The sequence below is a fragment of the Schistocerca serialis genome, chromosome 10 (genome assembly GCF_023864345.2).
Source record: "Schistocerca serialis cubense isolate TAMUIC-IGC-003099 chromosome 10, iqSchSeri2.2, whole genome shotgun sequence".
Lineage (NCBI taxonomy): Eukaryota > Metazoa > Arthropoda > Insecta > Orthoptera > Acrididae > Schistocerca > Schistocerca serialis.
In genome coordinates, this window is record NC_064647.1 from 57751295 (window position 1) to 57771554 (window position 20260).

The window sequence follows — 20260 nt, forward strand, 5'->3', positions numbered from 1 at the left end:
AAGAGAATCGTTCAATGTCACAAAAGTGCAACCCTTTCGCAAATTGCTGCAGATTACAATGATGGGTCATCAACAAGTGTCAGTGTGCGAACCATTCAACAAAACATCATCGGTATCCGCTTTTGGAGCCGAAGGCCCTCTCGTGTACCCTTTATGACTTTACGACACAACGCTTTACGCCTCGCCTAGACCAGTCGACACCGACATTGGACTGTTGATGACTGGACAAAACATGTCACCGGGTCGGACCAGTCCCGTTTCAAATTGTGTCGAGCGGATGAATGTGCACGGGTATGGAGACACCCTCATGAATCCATGGACCCTACATGTGGAGCAGCGGATTCTTGACGCTGATGAAGACTCTGTAATTGTGTGGGGCGTGTGCAGTTGGGGTGATACGGGACCCCTGATACGTCTGGATACAACTCTTGTTAGGTGACATGTAGGTAATCATCCTGTCTGACCACCTGCCTCCACTCGTGTCCACTGTGCATTCCGACTGACTTGGGCAATTCCAGCAGGACAATAGGACACTCCACACATCCAGAATTGCTTTATAGTGGCACTAGGAATACTCTTCTCAGTTTAAACACTTCCGTTGGCAACCTAACTCACCAAACATGAATATTATTGAGCATATCTGGGATGCCTTGTAATGTGGTGTTGAGAAGAGATCTCCAACCCTCGTAATCTTACAGATTTATGGACAGCCAAGCACGATTCATGGTGTCAGTTCCCTCTGGCACTACTTGAGAAATTAGTCGAGCCCATGCGATGTCGAGTTGCGGCCTTCTGCGTGCGCGCAGGGGCCCTCACGATATTATGCGGGTGTACCAGTTTTCTTGGCTCTTCGGAGTACCGTTTACAAGAGGTGTCTGTTTTTTCGGACTTGTCCAAAAGACTTGTTGCTACGATACTTGCAGCACTTGAAGAGGTTAGTGCGTTGCCTTGTGTAGTTTGTGGAGTATACCAAGTACTTCTGATAACACTGTTGAGTAAACAATACATCAACCTTGATAAACTTAAGGCGCATGTGCCTTGTTGTTATCGACATTTCAAAGCATTCACTGGCTAACGATTACTCCAAAGACCATATGTGTGTATACTAAAGTTGTTATTTCCCTCCCGCTGCCAACTCCTTGAATTGGCACGCAACCTCTTGTACATTCTGGATCTTTACGTACTTCGGTTTGCAAGAATCACTGATAATTATCGGCAAATTTATCAGCGTGAAAACAGTATAAATTTTTCGAGGAATTGTGGAAAATTACAAGTTATATGAAGTTATAAGAATATGTGCTGTCTGCTGTTGCGGACATGTCTGAAAGAAAAGACATCACACTGAATCCGCGGTTGTTATACATTATATACAAACTGAAGGTCGAGAGGGGAAGAAAGGAAAGGAATGGGGAAGGGTCAGTGCTGTCAGCTGCATTGGGAACACTTCGCGGAATCGACGGCGACGAGTGAGAATGTGTTACTGACCAGGATTCTAACCCGGGATCTCATGTTTACTAGGAAGGTGTGGTAACCACTGCTCCAGCCAGGACACAGTCTTATCGTAGCTACACAGAGTACCTGGACTATCGCGGGTCGCCTTACGGCCGATCCACACTCCAGTCGAGCGCCACCTAGCCGTAGACCCTGCCCATTTCCTCCACATTCCCTCTTCCGAGATTCCCAAAGGACGTCGGACGTACTACAGCATCTGCACTGAAGAACGTGGATTCATTGCCCAGAAACGCCTATCAAATTATATGAATGTATGATGTCTGTTGTTTCTTCCCCTCTCCATCTCCAGTCTACATATCGTTCATCAGTGACATTTCAAACTTTGTAAAGCTGCGCAAGTCGACAGTTGGTGATGACGCAGACTTCATGTACTGACGAATAGGTCCGTTGAGCAATGCGGAGGGAGAATGTAAAAAATTGCACGAAAGTGTGTGAGTGCCGAAGTGCTACGAGCAATCCAGCTAGTAAACTGACTGTACGCAGGTAGTTCAGAAGAAGTGGTCGAGGAGCTCCTCATAAACAGTTGGAGGAAGACACCATTTCGGCGTAGCACGAGTTAAAGGACCAGAGGTAATCAGGCCCTGTTCCCACTGCACACTGCAGACACGATGTTACTCTGAACTGCCACTACGCTGGTCGCACCTCACCTCTACCCCTAATCGCCCCTACCCTAAGTGTTTCTCTCACAGTGAAGACCCCATGTTCCTTTATCAGCCCCACATATCCAGCGCCGAAGGACAGCGTCAGGTGGCACATACTCCCATCACACCCACAGATCCGAAAACTGCAGTCACAGTGACTTGACTAAGCTGTTTCCCTTTCTCCACCTCGACCCTCGGCATAGCTTGCCTTAGGACGACCTCGCGAGGGTCCACTGGATGGCCCAGCTGATGCATACCCCACTTTCCTTACATCGCAGCGAATCCTGCTGTCTCTCTCCTCTCGTTCCCCTCCTCACCACTCCTCTACACAATGTCTGAGGCCAGCGAGCTTGGGTCCATAGCCTTCGTTCCTGGCAGAACTGCCAAAGAGGCGCTCCCGCTTCCAGAAAAGTCTACCGTTTTACAATTTTTTTCTGCACAGATATAGGACACTCTGTAATTTGTAAGCTAAGTTTAATAACAATGAACTGTTATTGAAAAATATTATTTAAACGATCCATACAAGCGAAAAATACTGCACGCACCAAATTACTGTATCACTGTAGTATTAAATTATTACGAGTTTATGAACCATTACATAAATAATTATAGTCGATCTTAGGTAGGTTTTTAATATCTTCAATTTGCTGAAACTGCGTTAAAATTCTGATAAATAATTTTCGATGTGCATCTCATAACCCATAATTCGGAAAAAATTCAAAACATACGAATAACAACATGTGTCAGTTCTCTTCATCAGCTCTTTCTACTAGAAACTGGAAGCGGCTATTTCCGAAACTAGCTATGGTGAATCGATACATCTGTTACATATGCCACCGAAATCTTCTGCATATTCTTCAAAATAAGTTATACAACTCTCATTTAATGCTTTCCTGACAGGGAATCACAGTGACATCAAATGGACTGTTATATGTGGGAACTGTTTCCCATTTCACTTATTATTCTACCCAAATCTCTCAAGTAGTCTAGCTTAAACAGTTTCACTACTTCTCAGTACGCAGAAATCGGCAAAAATAACAAACCTTGGGTTAAATAGCATATTACTTGCTTTAAGATCCAGTGGCTGCCCTTTCAGATAGACTGTCATGAACTAGCGGCAAAAACCTCGTAATTGCCTCTTACAAGACCTAAATGTTTCCAAACAGCGCAGAATGATGAGCAGGAGAAATCCAACCCCCACAAACCGATTTTTTATAAATAAACAATATACCATTTCCATAAATTCCATACATTGTCCGAATTGTTTAAACAATATTCCATACAGAGCAATCGAATATCCTCCAAATGATTGATCAACTGAGTCTTTCTCCTGCCAATCCGTACTAGGAAGAGGTGGCAGTTGGATGACTTAGGTTAGTGGAGGTACATTTCTTTCCCGCCATTTTCTTAGGTTAGTAGAGGTTGCATTGTCCTGATGGAATTTGAACTTCCTGCCAGAGGGGGGGGGGGGTGTGGCACTTTCCCACAAAAATAGGTTAATTAATTGATCAATATAATTAAGTAGTCAATCAAATTAATAGGAATGAGAGGAGTCCTATTCCAATAACTCAGACCTGAAAATGTACCAGCAGCAGAGAGGGGGGGTGGGGGTTGTGGGAGGGGGAGGGTGTAGGGAGGCCAATAGGTTAAGTGCAACAATATGGAAAACCACTTTGCAGAAGAATAGGTTAAGTTCCTTTCAATCAAAGGAGAAAAATAGACTGATATGGAAAAGCACTTAACAGGTTTTTCCCTGAGTGCATTCCTGCACCTGATGTGGGCAACCCGCACTAACAAAATGCGCCAGAAACCGCCTTGTTCCACTACTCCCATGTGGTGTCGCGTAACATGATACCTCATGGCATACAACAGGGCATTTGTCAACTCATGCAATACGATACAAAGTGTCATTAAAATCTAGGATGCATGCATCTCCACTATTGCATACTTTGCATAAGACGTGCACATCTATCTTACTGTAGCTGTTTTAAGCAAGGTTTGAACGAACAACCAGAGCTGGCCCCCAGACAAATTGTACAAATCGATTAATTCCTTTTGAAAAAAGTTCATGAGGTTGAAATTAATCTCTGTCTGTGCACAGTTCGGATTTTGCGTGCAAAAAACATGTTTTTCTGGGAGGTTCTTCAAGCGGGACATTTCTATACTTTTAAACTAGTAATAATCGGTTCAAACTTCGCAAGTAGGTACATAAATGAATAAAGAGAAATCCAAACTTTTTTCATACAATAATCCATATCCGTTGTCGAGATATGGCGGTTTATGTTTTCCTGGGAGGTTTTTGAAGCGCGCCATTTCTATAACTTAATATTGTACGAGTAAGTTCAAATTTTACACGAAGGTGATAAATCGATAACGTCAAAACGAAACTTTGTATCCACAAATTTTTATCTGTCGTTAAGATACAATGGTTTAAAATTGCGCTTAATGTTGCTCTTAAAATTCGTTCTTACGTGAACTGAATGCGCGGAAAAGGTTTGAAGTCAATCAAATAAATAAGAAATGTATTCTTACGATAAGATTGTAAACTCGCTTTCAACGATGTAAATTATTCCGATTTTAAGTGCAAATGATACGTTTTTGGAAAGTTTTTAAGCGCTCCACTTTTCCGTTTTGAACTTGTGTGTATTGGTTCAAATTATGTAAGAAAGTAGACAAACACAGCTGATCAATGGCCGTCCTGCTGTTTTGTGAACTATATAAGTAACATGGTTCGAAAGACAATTAAAAAACCCCTGTATCAGATCACAGTCAACAAAAGTCTCCATCGCCTGTCCAGCTTTGGCGGTCTACTGTCAAAATTATGGTAGCGCTGCTGTTTTAGCACAAAAAAGGCGAAAATGTTCTGGGCAGAGTTAGGGATGTAAAGGAAAGGAACTAGTTTTTCGACTTATCTAACTGCTTTGAAGACACTAAAAAATCGAAACATCTTGACATATTCACAGGCGACGACTGATTCGGTATCGGTTTTTCATTGTCTGTCAAATGTGTTGTTCATATTGTGGCAAAGAATAAAGTTTTCACAAAACAACAGGTCGATCATTAATTATACGTATTTGTCTTCTTCTTACAAAAGTTGACCCCAAGTTGGAAACACAGAAGTGGTGCGCGAAAAAACTCACAAAAAACGACTTTTTTAAGCGTAAATGCGAATGAAGCTAGATTTTTGCAATCGAGTTTTCAGATTCATCGCAATAATCCAATTTTTATTTATTTGATTCGCTTAAAACCGTTTCTTCGCATTCAACTGACATAAGAACGAGATTAACGGGCTATATTTTGCCCGACTTTAAATCATTGTCTGTCGACAACAATTAAAAATTACTGGACAGAAAATGTTGGTTTTGACTTTATCCACAACTTCGAGCAAAGTTTGAACCGATTCGTACAAGTTTAACATACAGAAGCGACGAGCTTGAAAAACGGCCCAGATGTTCCTGTATTATACACGTAAAATCCAAACGTAGCAAGAGTTTTTCAAACAGTTAATAATTAGACCAAAATCCTATACACCGATGAACCAAATTCCACGTAACATCCAAACGGTGCACATACAAATCGTGCTATCAGCTGAGCATTAATTTCGGCAAAATTAAAATCTTTTGCAAAGGAATTAATCGACTCGTACACTTTGCTTGGGCGCCAGCTCCGGTTCGTCTTTCAACCCTTGCTTAATACATTGTGACATAATTAAAGCAAGAGACATGATCGAATGGCTCTACAAATAGCAGCTGGTCCGTGATACACCAAAAGCTTTTTACTCCACGTCGCTAGCTCAAATAGGAACCGATCACCAAGACCCCACCCCCTGCGATTCTCTGTGGCCTTTTAGATGCAAAAATACAAACAAAAAATTGTTGAATTCATCTCTGTATATACTTTATAATTAGATAAAGTATTTCGAGGGTTGGGCCTAGATATGTAACTGTATAATTACGATATTTACCATTTTTCTATTTTTCAAAGCACTATGACACAAATCAGAACAATTTGGTTACAATGTTTACTGACTTTTTATCTGGGCGCTACCAACGAAAGTGAGTACCAGAGGTCACTGGTGCCAAGAACGACGTACGGAGAAGGCAGTGTTACGGCATGGAGCGGTTTTTCGCCGTTAGAGTGTGGTCCTCTTACTGCGCTCAAAGAAACGCTAAATGCAAAAGGATATGAATACATTTTACAGTATATGCACTGCGTACAGCAGAGGTACATTTCGGAGACGATGACTGCTTGTATGATCTGCAGAGCACCTTGTCATAAAGCAGCATCTGTGAATCAATGGTTTGTGGACAGTAACATTCCTGACAGGGAATGGCCTGCTCACAATCCCGACCTGAACCCAATGAACATCTCTGAGACGAGACAGAGCGGCGACTTCGTTCCAGATGCCAGAGTGCAACATGACTACCTTCTCTGGTTTCGGTTCCTCAGTAATAATGGCCTACCACACATCATATTCATTCATGTCCATTAAAAGGTGTTCGGGTACTTTTGTTCAAAACGTGTATGTACAGTGTAAACGTAGGCTTCCGCGGCCATTGTCACCATCAATAAAATTTTTCTTGGTTTGTGACTGCAGTGTCAATATGTAAAACTACCGACGTTTCGGTCACTGTTGCAATCATCATACGAATAAACCTGATGTAAACAAACACAAACGCGATGATTGGTCAGAAGTGTAGCACACATGCACTGGTGCTCTTACGCTCTAGGAAGTAGGTCCTACTTGTGTATTACGTACATTATTACTAAGTTGAGTGAATGACACTTTAACATATTCTAATGTATTAACAGCCATCAACGTTTTCCTTAATCACGCTTCAGCTACGTAGTTTTTATTTCACAAGTCATGTACAGTCATAGTCTCTGCACTGTTGTTCTCTGGTTGTCGCCCGGTTAATGCGCTGTATGAAAATGGCTGAGGCTGCTTCCTGTTCCGAAGTGAAGCAAGCGTGTACGACACGGTTAAAAAGACTCGAGAAATAGGTTGTTCTTAATGTTTATCCCAAATCTGCTTTCAAGTTTCCCGGGGGAATATTCGAAGCAGCTGAGTTGGTAATATAGACTGAATTTATAGCGGAATAGTTAGCGTTCAGTTTGAAAGACCTACCGTTCAATTTGAAAGACCTACCTCTCGCAATTGAAAATTCACCATCTTTATTATGGATCATGCACATCATCTTGTTTATAATTACGTATTCCATGCGAAATTTCTATTTTCATTTCAGCTATAAATTCTTCAATGTCGATACTTTATGAAATATTATTAACAAATATCGCTTAAATTAAGAAAACACAATTTAACTTTTCAGGACAAAAATGAAAAACCAAATATTCATTATTTCGACTATGTCCATTGTATTATACCAGAGATGTAGTCTGACACGAACCAGAGTGATAAGTGACGTACAAACATGAAAAGCAATCATTTTCACAGCATCGAGCACAGCATACAAATTCAGCATTTATACATCTTCCACTGTACAATTACAATATGAACCCAACAGGACTGATCTGCAGCCAAGTTAGGACATGTGGCCGGAGAAATAACACGGATGTCAAGTAGTCAGCCGTACTGCAACTAACGCACGCAGGCTTTTCGGATGTCGCTGAGGAACGTTGGCAGGGTATACTGTAGAACGGCACGTCATAAAAGAAAAGGACAAAATGCGGTGCCAGGGTAGTTTAGTGGATTTTGTTGTTCGTCCACTCGTTATCAACGTAGCAGATGATAGTTCTAGAAGTGGAGCGTATTTCTCGGATTCGGAAACGGATGGAGCTAAGCAATTACCAGTATTAACCAGCACTGCTGAAATCACTGCAGTATGCTTTTGCTCCACACATGGCTCGCTCAGCAAAATTATCCCGTGTTTATGTAAGGAAATTTCATCACTCTTGTTTGTAATTAGAATGCTATGTTAGATGAGAACGAGAGCATTTTATGCTTTCCCTCTGGTCACCTAAGAAGCGTGCAGGAGCGCTGGAGGTCTGCCGAATAATGCACTACTGGCCATTAAAATTGCTACACCAAGAAGAAATGCAGATGGTAAACGGGAATTCACTGGACATATGTATTATACTAGGAGTGACATGTGATTACATTTTCACGCAATTTGGGTGCATAGATCCTGAACAATCAGTACCAGGAATAACCACCACTGGCCGTAATAACGGACTTGTTACACCTGGGCATTGAGTCAAACAGAGCTTGGATGGCGTCTACGTGTACAGCTGCCCATGCAGCTTCAGCACGATACCACAGTTCATCAAGAGTACTGAACTGTGTATTGTGACGAGCCAGTTGCTTGGCCACCATTGACCAGACGTTTTCAGTTGGTGAGAGATCTGGACAATGTGCTGGCCATGGCAACAGTCGAACATTATATGCATCCAGGACCTGCAACATGCGGTCGTGCATCATCCAGCTGAAATGAAGGGTTTCGCAGGCATCGAATGAAGGGTAGAGCCACGGGTCGTAACACACCTTAAATGTAACGTCCACTGATCAAAGTGCCGTCAATGCGAACAAGAGGTGACCCAGACGTCTAACCAATGGCACCCCATACCATCACGCCGGGTGATACGCTGGTATGGCGATGACGAATACACGCTTCCAATGTGCGTTCGCGCGATGTCGCCAAACACGGATGCGACCATCATGATACTGTAAACAGAACATGGATTAATCCGAAAAAATGACGTTTTGCCATTCGTGTACCCAGGTTCGTCGTTGAGTGCACCATCACAGGCGCTCCTGTCTGTGATGCAGCGTCAAGGGTAACCGCAGCCGTGGTCTCCGAGCTGATAGTCCATGCTGCTGCAAACATCGTCGAACTGTTCGTGCAGATGGTTGTTGTCTTGCAAACGTCCCCATCTGTTGACTTAGAGATCGAGACGTGGCTGCACGATCCGTTGCAGCCATGCGGATAAGATGCCTGTCATCTCGACTGCTAGTGATACGAGGCCGTTGGGATCCAGTACGGCGTTCCGTATTGCCCTCCTGAACCCACCGATTCCATATTCTGCTAACAGTCATTGGATCTCGACCAACGCGAGCAGCAATGTCGCGATACGATAAACCGCAATAGCGATAGGCTACGATCCGACCTTTATCAAAGTCGGAAACGTGATGGTACGCATTTCTCCTCCTTACACGAGGCAACAACGTTTCACCAGGCAACGCCGGTCAACTGCTGTTTGTGTACGAGAAATCGGTTGGAAACTTTCCTCATGTCAGCACGTTGTAGGTGTCGCCACCGGCGCCAACCTTGTGTGAATGCTCTGAAATGCTAATCATTTGCATATCACAGCATCTTCTTCCTGTCGGTTAAATTTCGCGTCTGTAGCACGTCATCTTCGTGGTGCAGCAATGTTAATGGCCAGTAGTGTATTTCGCTCTCGTCATTTAAATGACATTCGAAGCTATACTGTTTCTACGCTCGCCTACCTCTACATCTGAACTGCAGCTGCTCACCTGGTTGCAGGCTGGTTGGAACAGCTGACTGGACAGAGAGCTGTTGGTATTTAACGCGCCGGTAAACCTGTTGTCCCGCATTATCGCTCGTTTATATGCTTGGTTTCCGCTCCAGCCAGCCGCGGTGGTCTCGCGGTTCTAGGCGCTCAGTCCGGAGCCGCGCAACTGCTACGGTCGCAGGTACGAATACTGCCTCGGGCATGGATGTGTGTGATGTCCTTAGGTTAGTTAGGTTTAACTAGTTCTAAGTTCTGGGGGACTGATGACCACAGATGTTAAGTCCCATAGTTCTCAGAGCCATTTTTCCGCTCCACATGAAACGAAATCCAGTGGGATTCAAGCTAACCCGGAAGAATACAATGGCGTAATGTTTACATCAGGTTTATTCTTATGATGAATAGAGTATAAGAGCTGGTGGAGAGAGAGAGAGAGAGAGAGAGAGAGAGAGAGTCGTTGCCTTCTGTAACAAGAAATCGAGATGCAGCCTGAGTAGGTTTAGGAAGCACCATTCCGGGATCGTGAGAGTCGCCTTTGTTGCTGCTATACTCATCACTGCTGAGCCTGACCAAACTGTGCCAAGTCACGTGGCTTCCGAAAATACATTACGCAATGCTGCCGGGCGTGGGTACCTTCACTACGAACGCAGACAATTCTTCGTAGTATTTCTACCCTTCTTTCGTGTTTAGCTAACATCTCCGGTATGGTCTAGTGGCTAGGATACCTGGCTCTCACCCAGGAGGCTCGGGTTCGATTCCCGGTACCGGAATAATTTTATTCCGCAACATTAGATACGAGTATACCACCATTTCTCACAGCTTTAACACTTTACTCATATAAAAACATGAGTATGACAGCGTCAGTTCCTAAACTGTGTACACGTAACTAGGGATTGTCACGTTTAACGCGAAGGCGTCACATAACACCCTTCAGGACGTTCGAAATTTAAGCACAATAACGCCTCCTTCACTGACGTCACAGCCACTAACGTCGGTTACGGAACAGACATGTAATAATCCTTACAATTTGAAGTTAAGGACAATCCCACACAGCAATCCCTGGGACCTTTCGGTAATATCAATAACACCAAACAAGATTAACTGGATACAACATTCTAAATTTTTTGTTATATTACACTACAAATTACTTCGAGACACGAAGTATAATTTTAAAAAAACTTGATTGATTATTAATAACAAAACATATTAAAACAGTGACTTCAGTAAAAGCCATTGAAACATTTTAAGTAGTTCTTTTAGGATGTAATTATTCTTGATAGAGAAGATAGTAAAGTAAGAGTAAACTGAGGGTAAAAATAGAAATGATTATTAACTACAATACGGTTTCTCTTTTTTCCTAGTGAATATTTTAATGCCTTCATTTCTGCATGAGAATGCAGAAATATTAACAACAAAAACACAATTTTGCGAAGGAAGTGCTTCGGATGTATGGCTATCACGTACAGGCCCTACGTTGGTTTCCCATAATCTGGAAAAATGTTTTCTGTAAAAGAAGGTACAAGTGCACAAACTTTTCTGAGATCTCTCTGACATTCCAAAATGGAAGGAGGGGTTAATTTTTAATCTTCATCTTGTGTGCGATTAATATCTGTGAACGTTTATTTCAATTTGTAACGAAGGAAAGATGCTAAACGGTGCCACACACAGTTTGATACTTTCTTTTGTTTTTCGGTATATCAAAGACGTTTCAGGGGTACGTTCCAACCAAAAATCTTTTCTGAGTTCGACTGGTTCAGTTTCCGTCCTCATAATCTGCAGTTCCATTAAATATACTCAAACCAGTCTTGTACATTACCGGCAAGGAGGACACACACCCCGAAACTAGTGGTAATACACTAAAATTAAGAGAAAGTGGCAAATAATCAAAGGTCTTGCTTGATTCCCATTTTCATTATCAGTACCGTTAACGTTTAATGTCTCATCACCATGTTATTTTTTTGGAGTCAGACCACAAATCGGCATTGAAGCACGAAGAGGAAAGAAACCGCAGGCACCCATGTTTCAGATACAATTAGAGCGCTAACTTGAAGCGATAGGTGTAAACCAGAAGATATATAAGTTGTCCGGTAAATTGGGTTCCGGTTTTTTTAAAAAAAAAAAAATACGAGCCAAGTGTCCTGTACTATGCGACACCTCGTGGCCTCACTGACCTAAGTCAGAGGAGCGCCACGAACAGCCTACTTCTCTGACCGGTTGCAATTTTTACCGAACTCATACAACTCACTCACGTCTGGAGAGACAGAGGACAGCGGAAAAACACGACCGTGCGCCAGGTACTCTGATATGTCGACGGAGCATCAACGTTGCTTTCTGTAATCAACACTAGAGGACACGACGGCCTCCCGTGTTATCTGGAGCTACTGTACGGCACTTCCGTCACAAACGGAAACGATCTACTGAGTGTTTGATGTCACGCAAGTACCTGCTGTTACTGATTTCTTTATTTCCGACAATGATCAAATCTATTGGACTCAAACGGTTAACAGTAATTACAAGGTAACAGCGTCACTAGGACGTCGTAGGTAGAAATATCTATACAGTTGAATCCTGATGGACATTCTCAGATACATGTAAATTACTATTGCGTTAGTGTCTGTGTGTGTGTGTGTGTGTGTGTGTGTGTGTGTGTGTGTGTGTGTGTCTGTGTGTGAGAGAGAGAGAGAGAGACAGAGAGAGAGAGAGACAGAGAGAGAGAGAGAGAGAGAGAGAGAGAGAGAGAGAGAGAGAGAGAGTGGTTCAGAGACCTCAAACCACGACTGCTCATACGAAAATTAGTGAAACATAGGTGATTAAACGTAGAAAATACAATAAAAGAAGGAAAATGCAGCCAAGATATCAAACTAGCTCACATCGTGTAATATAGCGTTGAAATAGTCAGATGTTCTGAAACTGGCAATTAAGCCGCAAGTACGAAAAGGAGAAACATAAAACAGATACAAAGAAAACGTTGTTGGCAACCCCGATGACACGACAGAACTGTGGCCCTAAAATTTTTGGGAACAAGTCGCACATTCCACAAATTATAACAATGTAAGCAATTTGTTGAAATTCACATGTAATTGCACTTAGAGCCGTTGCTAAATACAAAGAAACCACAATTAGCCGCTAATTTTACGTCAGTATTCACATATACACTGATCAGCCAGACCATTGTGACCAACGACTTACTGAGGATAGAAACCTATCCAGGGGACAGCAGCGTCACCTCGCGAGGAATGAATGCTGGTCAGACACACGCACGGTCCGTGTAGTATCAGTGAGCGTGCTGTCTGTGACGTCACAGCCGACGACGGAAGCCTGTGCCAAAGTTAACACTACGGAATCGGCAAATACAGCCGAAATGGGCACGTAAGCATCGGCACAGAGACAAGCTGTCGGCGGCTCCACTATGCTCTGGGGATCATTCATGTCGGCATCCACGGGTCCACTGGAGCTCACGCAAGGCACCATGACGGCCAAGGAGTATCGTAAACTGGTTGAGATCACGTAGTCGCCTCGTGACAATCATGTCTCCTGACGGCAGTAGCATCTTCCAGTAAGATGACGCGTCCTGTCACAAGGCCAGCAGTGTGACGGAGTGGTTCAAGAAACACAGTGGCCAATTCCAATTGATGTGCTGGCCCCCACCTAGGTCTGAACCCGATCGAACACATCTGGGATGTAACTGAACGTGCCGTCAGAGCTCTTTGCCACTCTCCCTGGAATTATGGGACTTAGTTGACTTGCTTGTGAACATACGGTGCCAACTCCCTCTAGCGACATACCACGGTCCGTGCCAAAAGTGGACATACCGGCTATTAGGTGGGCGGCCATAATGTTCCGGTTAATGAGTGTAAGTAAGAAAATAGGAAAACTAAAATAGATGTTCAGAAACATGTTGCTGGCGACCCTCATACAACCTTAAAGCTGTGGCCCTAAAACAATAAGACATTCCACAATTTGTGGTAATGATAACATCTTGTGGAACTTCATTTTAAATTCAGCTTAGAGCCATTGCTATATGCAGAGAAGTCCTAATTAGGCGTTAATTCTACGTTAGTATGCATACATAGCTCTGTCAGCTCTGTGACCCTTCAAAATTAGAGTAACGATGGACTTCACAACGTCAATTACAGATGTCGACCAAAGCTAAGACCAATGGGCACTAGTAACGGCTCGCTGCCAGAGAAGAGAACATTTTCCGAGTCTCGTAAGGACACAGTTCTACTGCAGTACGGCTCTCACAGGTGCGTCAAAATGTGCGACTTAAATAGCGCGACAACTGGGAACGTACGAATTCGCCAGAAATCAGGATTCTCGTGGGCAAAACGGGTCAATTCCACACAGATTCACCGTGAACTTCTGGGGCTATCTGGACGAAAGGCAACGTCGCGTCCAGCTGTACTGAAATGGTGAGTACGTTGAAGAGCGGTGACATGAATCTGTTCTTTTTGAAGTGTAGCGCGGTGCTCCATAAAAGTTACTTTGCCTGCCATAACAATGTGAAATTCACTTTCTGTTTAAGGCCGTGCGAGAATTTATGTTGTACGTCTGCAGAAGGTTGCTATCGATCTGATGCGCGTGTTTTTGGTGGCATGGATGGGCAAGATTTCAGATGTTTGTCGTTAGCTTACCTTTTGCCTGCTGTCGTTTTCCCGTGCTCGTCCTGCGTTCCACGGTTTCCTTCGGTTTCTGCTGACTGGGGACGGACAGATTCGTGTTGCAGCCCAACTGTCTCGTCTCAAACTGTTGCCCAGCAACGTCCTGGCTCGCTGCACGGACCCTTGTATTGTTAGGAACTGCGTCACCTCCCGATTCCTTGTTTACTCTTAGAGCACCTGTGGAAAATAACCGCCGCATGTTTAAGGAAGCCATCCAGCGACAGTATCAGGTAGCGACTGGGCAGGGACATCTGTGCCAACCCCGTGGACTCCGAGGAAGACGAAGGCAAAGGAAAGTAAGGAAAATGAAATAAGGAAAGCAAAAAGGAAAAAAACTAGTAAAATCGATCAGTCAAGTGAACTCTTACGCTACGTTAAAATAATCATAGTTGCTTATGGATATCTTTGCGAGATATCCGATCATTCATCTCCTTTATTCAAGTCAAAGATCAGATTACATTAAGAGTCAAACATGAATTGACTGAATATACAGAGTAAAACGCCCTATAAATGAGTACAAGTTGTGATCAAAGGTATAGCGAAACATCCGTTTCCTGTAGGGTATTCCACGAAGTACAGAGAAAAGAAGAACAATGAAATCACTATTCAAATTTAATCCTTAAATGTGCTGTGGAGGCTAATTAAGAAACATTCGTGTATCTGTGTATCTCGCAACAGGAAACAACAACAGTGGTAGATTTAAGAAGTTGTCCAGTGATTTCTGCAGACACTAGACCCCAGCGTGTTTGGTTGTGACATTTATGTACATTGGTAAACATTCTGATGGCTCTGAAAAAGTTATCCTTACTGGTAAGAGATGTAACGAAGCGGAGCAATACGTCTTAAAAACGACGCAGAAACCCACAGCCTTGTTGCGAAATGCAACATAGCAGCAGAAATCAATATAGAACGCACGGCCTTGAAATATGAGAGTATGAGTGTTGCAGCTGCATATGACGTCTTTGTAAAGGTGCTGCCAAAAGAACCATTAGAGAAACTGTTTAACTAAACTTTCAACGTCAGTGAAAGCTGAAGCATCTAATGTAAGCTCTCTAAGAAATGCGTAAAACTGTAAAGAGGCCGACCAAGACATTAACGACATTTGGAACCACACTTTACTTACCTTATGACAAGCGCACATTTATTGCAACTAAAAACCTGCTTTCAAATAATGAATTAAGTTACAGGGCCACGCGGAGTAATACACCACGTACTGTATATCTACCAGCGGTGAAAAAAATCTGAAAAATGAAGCACTTCAGTTTCTCTTTGACACATCTACCTAGTTTCCAGTGGAGTACAAGACTTAACAGACCTCCTATCGGGTTATCCCGGCGTATGCACAACCGTGCTAATGTGTTGAAAACATCCTGCGTCTGTTGCAAAACCGGAGCTTTCTTTTTCCCTGCTAAGGACCCTTCAAAATACGTGTGTTTCTACACTGAATCAAGAAAGGTTACTTACTACCAGAAGGAAAAGGGCAGTGTATTTGATCACAGGATTGTCTGGCTGGGGAACGAGACTAACAGAAATGCTGAAAAATCTCAACTGCCAGATCTCGATGAAATACGTCATACATTTCGCAAGAACGTGCTTGGACAAACCCAGACCCATATTTCTGCACAAAAACTATAAATATTTAACGAGCCACCTATGCAACAATGTAAGAGGGATCGTGTGGATAAAAATATGTAAATAACGCCTCGCACGGGGCGCTCATGGCTGTAGTTACGACCCTGTCTGTGACTGCACCCAAACTGCAGTTACGTATATTGTACAGCATTCGAAGAGGATCCTAGCCCCAGTGTCGATTAGTTCCAGTTACTACGAAAGCAGTGAGCGACTAGCAGCCTATCCTGATCCAAGTACACATTGCAACCAACGTCTGTCATGGACATGTCTGCTGTGAGCGCAGCGGACACAATCTCAACCCAATCCTGAATTTTTGGAGAACGACCCCTACACTACTGTTCAAACAAGTAATGTGTGCACTAGGGGCCATTTATGACTAGGCTCCACAATGCCTGCCGAGACATCTACTAGCGAATAAACGTGGAAGTATTGAGCAACTGACCGACCAGATGAACCAAGCAGTACCAATTGTTTCTCCTCCAGGCTGGAGGAAGGAGCACTATGGTCTCGGGAATGTATTCGTATCATTCCCTGGATAATATGGTCATTATGTGAGGCACAACAGATCAACACAAGTATCGACTCTATACTGAAGCACCACCGAAACTGGTAGAGGCATATGTGGTTCAAATGGCTCTGAGCACTATGGGACTTAATTTCTGAGGTCATCAGGCCCCTAGAACTTAGAACTACTAAAACCTAACTAACCTAAGGACATCACACACATCCATGCCCGAGGCAGGATTCGAACCTGCGACCGTAGCGGTCACGCGGTTCCAGATTGAAGCGCCTAGAACCGCACGGCCACACCCGCCAGACAGGCATATGTATTCAAATACAGAGATACATAAACAAGCAGAATACGGCACTGCGTCGGCCACACCTATATAAGACAACAAGTGTCTGTCGCAGTTGACACACCAGTTACTGCTGCTAAGTCGCAGGTTATCAAGATTTAAGTAACTTTCAACGTGATTTTATAGTCGGCGCACGAGCGATGGATCACAGCAACTCTGACATATCGATGACGTGGGGATATGCCAGTATGACCATTTCACGAGTGCTCTGAATATCAAGAATTCGGTAAAACATTGAATCTCAGACATCGCTGCAGCAGGAAAAAGATCCTGCAAGAACGGGACCAACAACGACTGAAGAGACTCGTCCAATGTGACAGAAGAGCAACCCTTCCACAAATTGCTGCAGATTTCAATGCTGGGTCATCCACAAATCTTAGTGTGCGAAACATTCAACGAAAGATCATTGACATGGGTTGTTGGATCCAAAGGCCAATTCGTGTACCCTTGATGACTGCACGAAACAAAGCTCTACACCTCGTCTGGGCCCGTCAACACCGCCACTGGACTGTTGACGACTGGAGACATGAGTATTGGAACAAAGTGGGTCTGAGCCACTGTGCATTGTTGCCAGATTTAGCAAAGATGGTGGCGATGGCGTCATTCAAAATAGCAGTGTGTAGACTTGGCAACGGTGCATGAAGTCACCCAAGATGGTGGCCATTACGTCATTCAAGATGGCGTATTTTGGGAGGACATTTGAATTTTGGCGAGAAGACAGGTCAACCCCAGAAAATGGCGGCAAGTCATCTGACTGTCACCTCTTTCTATGAATTGGCAGAAAGTCCGAATTTCTGAGGGAATATAGGTCAATGAAGATATCTCTACTAACCTAAGAAAATGGCGCGAAAGAAACGCCACTTGGGCTACCACCACTAACCTAAGTGACCCGAATGCCACCTCAACCTAGGAAATGGCTGGGAGAGGACTCAACCTATGCTGGACATAAGTCTTTATTTTGAATGCACTATTTATTTAAGCAATTAGAGGCACTACCACTACCCAGTGTGTTCACCCTGAGGTCCGGACTCCAACTGACCTAGTACACACAACAACCACCAGAGAGCACTGTCATCCATTCCGTAATGTAATCCAAGATGGCTGCCATGATGTCAGCTGATGACACAAACACTGTTATCCAAGACAGCAGTAAACAGTGTGTTCACCATGAGTTCTGCACCTGAGTGTGCTGTCATACCTCGCATTACATAATTCAAGACGGGAACAAAATGGAGGGAAACAGAAAGACAATTTGCACTATCTCCACTAACCTAAGAAAATGGCGGGAAACAAAGAACACTTGGACTACCTCCACTAACCTGTCACCCAACTGCCACCTCCTCCTAGGGATTGGCGGGGATAAGGACCCAACCTGTGCTGGGTATAAGTCTTTATTTTTCATGCAGTCTTTATTCAAACAATTTGACGCACTACCAAAATCCAGTGTGGTCGCCATGGGGTCTGGAGTCCAACTGACCTAGTACACAATACTGCCACCAGAGGGTGCTGTTGTCCATTCTGATACATAAACCAAGATGGCTGTCTAGAGGAGAAAATGACTCAGCCTGTGCTGGGATGCAGGACCGGGTAAGGAGTGTACTTTATCTATTATGACCAATTTATTTAGTGATGGATTTTGACAGATAGTATATTTATACACTGATACAAAACACAAGCTCTGACATGCTTGAGGCCACGTCACACAGCCTACAGACCTGTAAAGTACTCGCAAATAACGCACTACAAACAACTCGTAAATTACCAAAATAATTTCACTACACATCATACAGACATGCAAACTACCCCTAAATAATGCAGTACAGAGATGTGAAGATACGAAATCAACTCGTAAACCGTCCAAATACGCATAGCACAACCTACAGACAAGCTCAAAAAAAACACGCACCAGAACTCATCGTGCCCCCCCCCCCCCCCCCATCCACTGGACCGCACAGGAGGATACTGAACACACTCCCACAAGTCAGGATACAGCTTCACTACCGCCATGAAGTGACGCACAAGTGCACGGAAGTATGAGGCACGGCATCCCTTATATACTTGACACCTGTGAATATGCTCTTGAAATACGTGATCACCTAGGCACCATTGCTGACGCGAGTGAAGACCTATTTGCAGAGCGCAGACGCTCCAAGAGATGCACACGACGACTCCCTCTAAAAGTCTCCCCAAACTTGATTGCTAATCATCAACTTTGGAAATCATGCACTTTACACCCATTCACAAAATAATGCAACAAACACCAAAACACCTAATAAATCCTCAAACCATAATGCATGTCTAATGCTCACAGCACTCAAACCACCAGAAATAATCCAGTGCACCAACACTCAGTACATGTAAAAAATGCTTCCGAACTATCATAAACCACAACTGCCACAGATCCCCAAATGCCCCGCAGGGCCAGCCACCACCAACCAGAGCAGGGGCGCTGCCAACAACATGTGAAAGTTCATTGACTGTTATAGTCACGTCACATGTCTGTCTATCTAAATAAGCGCCAAATCATCCTCTGGGAAATGCAAGCGTTTGTTCACCACTGTTGGTGTATGAACCATTTCTCTCTAATTGCTGTCCAGCGAAGACCTAATCGCTGAGTGACTCACCCTCGCAGACGCAGTAGAAATCGTTTCCACAATAGCACAGGGTACATTGACCCTCGCGATTTTAACATAACCTCTGAGCTGTGTCCACCGTACACGGATACCCAACGTGGCTAACACTTTGCGGAGAAATGCTCGTCCGGTTGTCAATACACGTCTCAGAAACGTTAAACGTTCATACTGTCAAAAAGCCAGTGCACTCATGTGAAAACACCATTAATCATAAAAGCAATCTTTCTGTTTGGAAAGAGATCACTATCTAAGCACAGACGGGGGGGAGGTGTTAAAGAACAATTACTCAAACAACAGAATTCGAAGTACTATCATACAGAGGAGAAAAATGTCCCGAATTTTCTGTATCCTACAGCTACAGGTCTGGAGATATCCTAGTGGCACAGTGGAGGATGAGTGACGGCATCCCCAACAGAGATGGATGGTCTCTTTCAATTTGTCTTTGAACACTTGCTTCCTCAGAACTTTCCGTCCATATCTTACCTCTATTCTTGATCAAATGGTTCAAATGGCCCTGAGCATTATGGGACTTAACATCTGAGGTCATCAGGCCCCTAAAACTTAGAACTACTTAAATCTAACTAACCTAAGGACATTACACAGGCGTCTGAATTACAGGCCTATATCCCTAACGTCGATGTGCAGTAGGGTTTTAGAACATATCCTGTATTCGAACATTATGAAGTACCTCGAAGAAAACGATTTATTGACACGTAGTCAGCACGGATTCAGAAAATATCGTTCTTGTGAAACACAACTAGCTCTTCATACTCATGAAGTAATAAGTGCTATCGGCAGGGGATGTCAAATTCATTCCATATTTTTAGATTTCCAGA

General features: G+C 43.6%; 1 non-coding gene across 1 annotated transcript; it reads left to right on the forward strand.

Annotated features, from left to right (window-relative positions):
- The first annotated feature begins 10339 nt into the window (after positions 1–10339).
- Positions 10340–10411, forward strand: Trnae-cuc (transfer RNA glutamic acid (anticodon CUC)). The gene has a single exon. It is a non-coding gene; the product is annotated as a tRNA-Glu (tRNA).
- The last annotated feature ends 9849 nt before the right edge of the window (positions 10412–20260 follow it).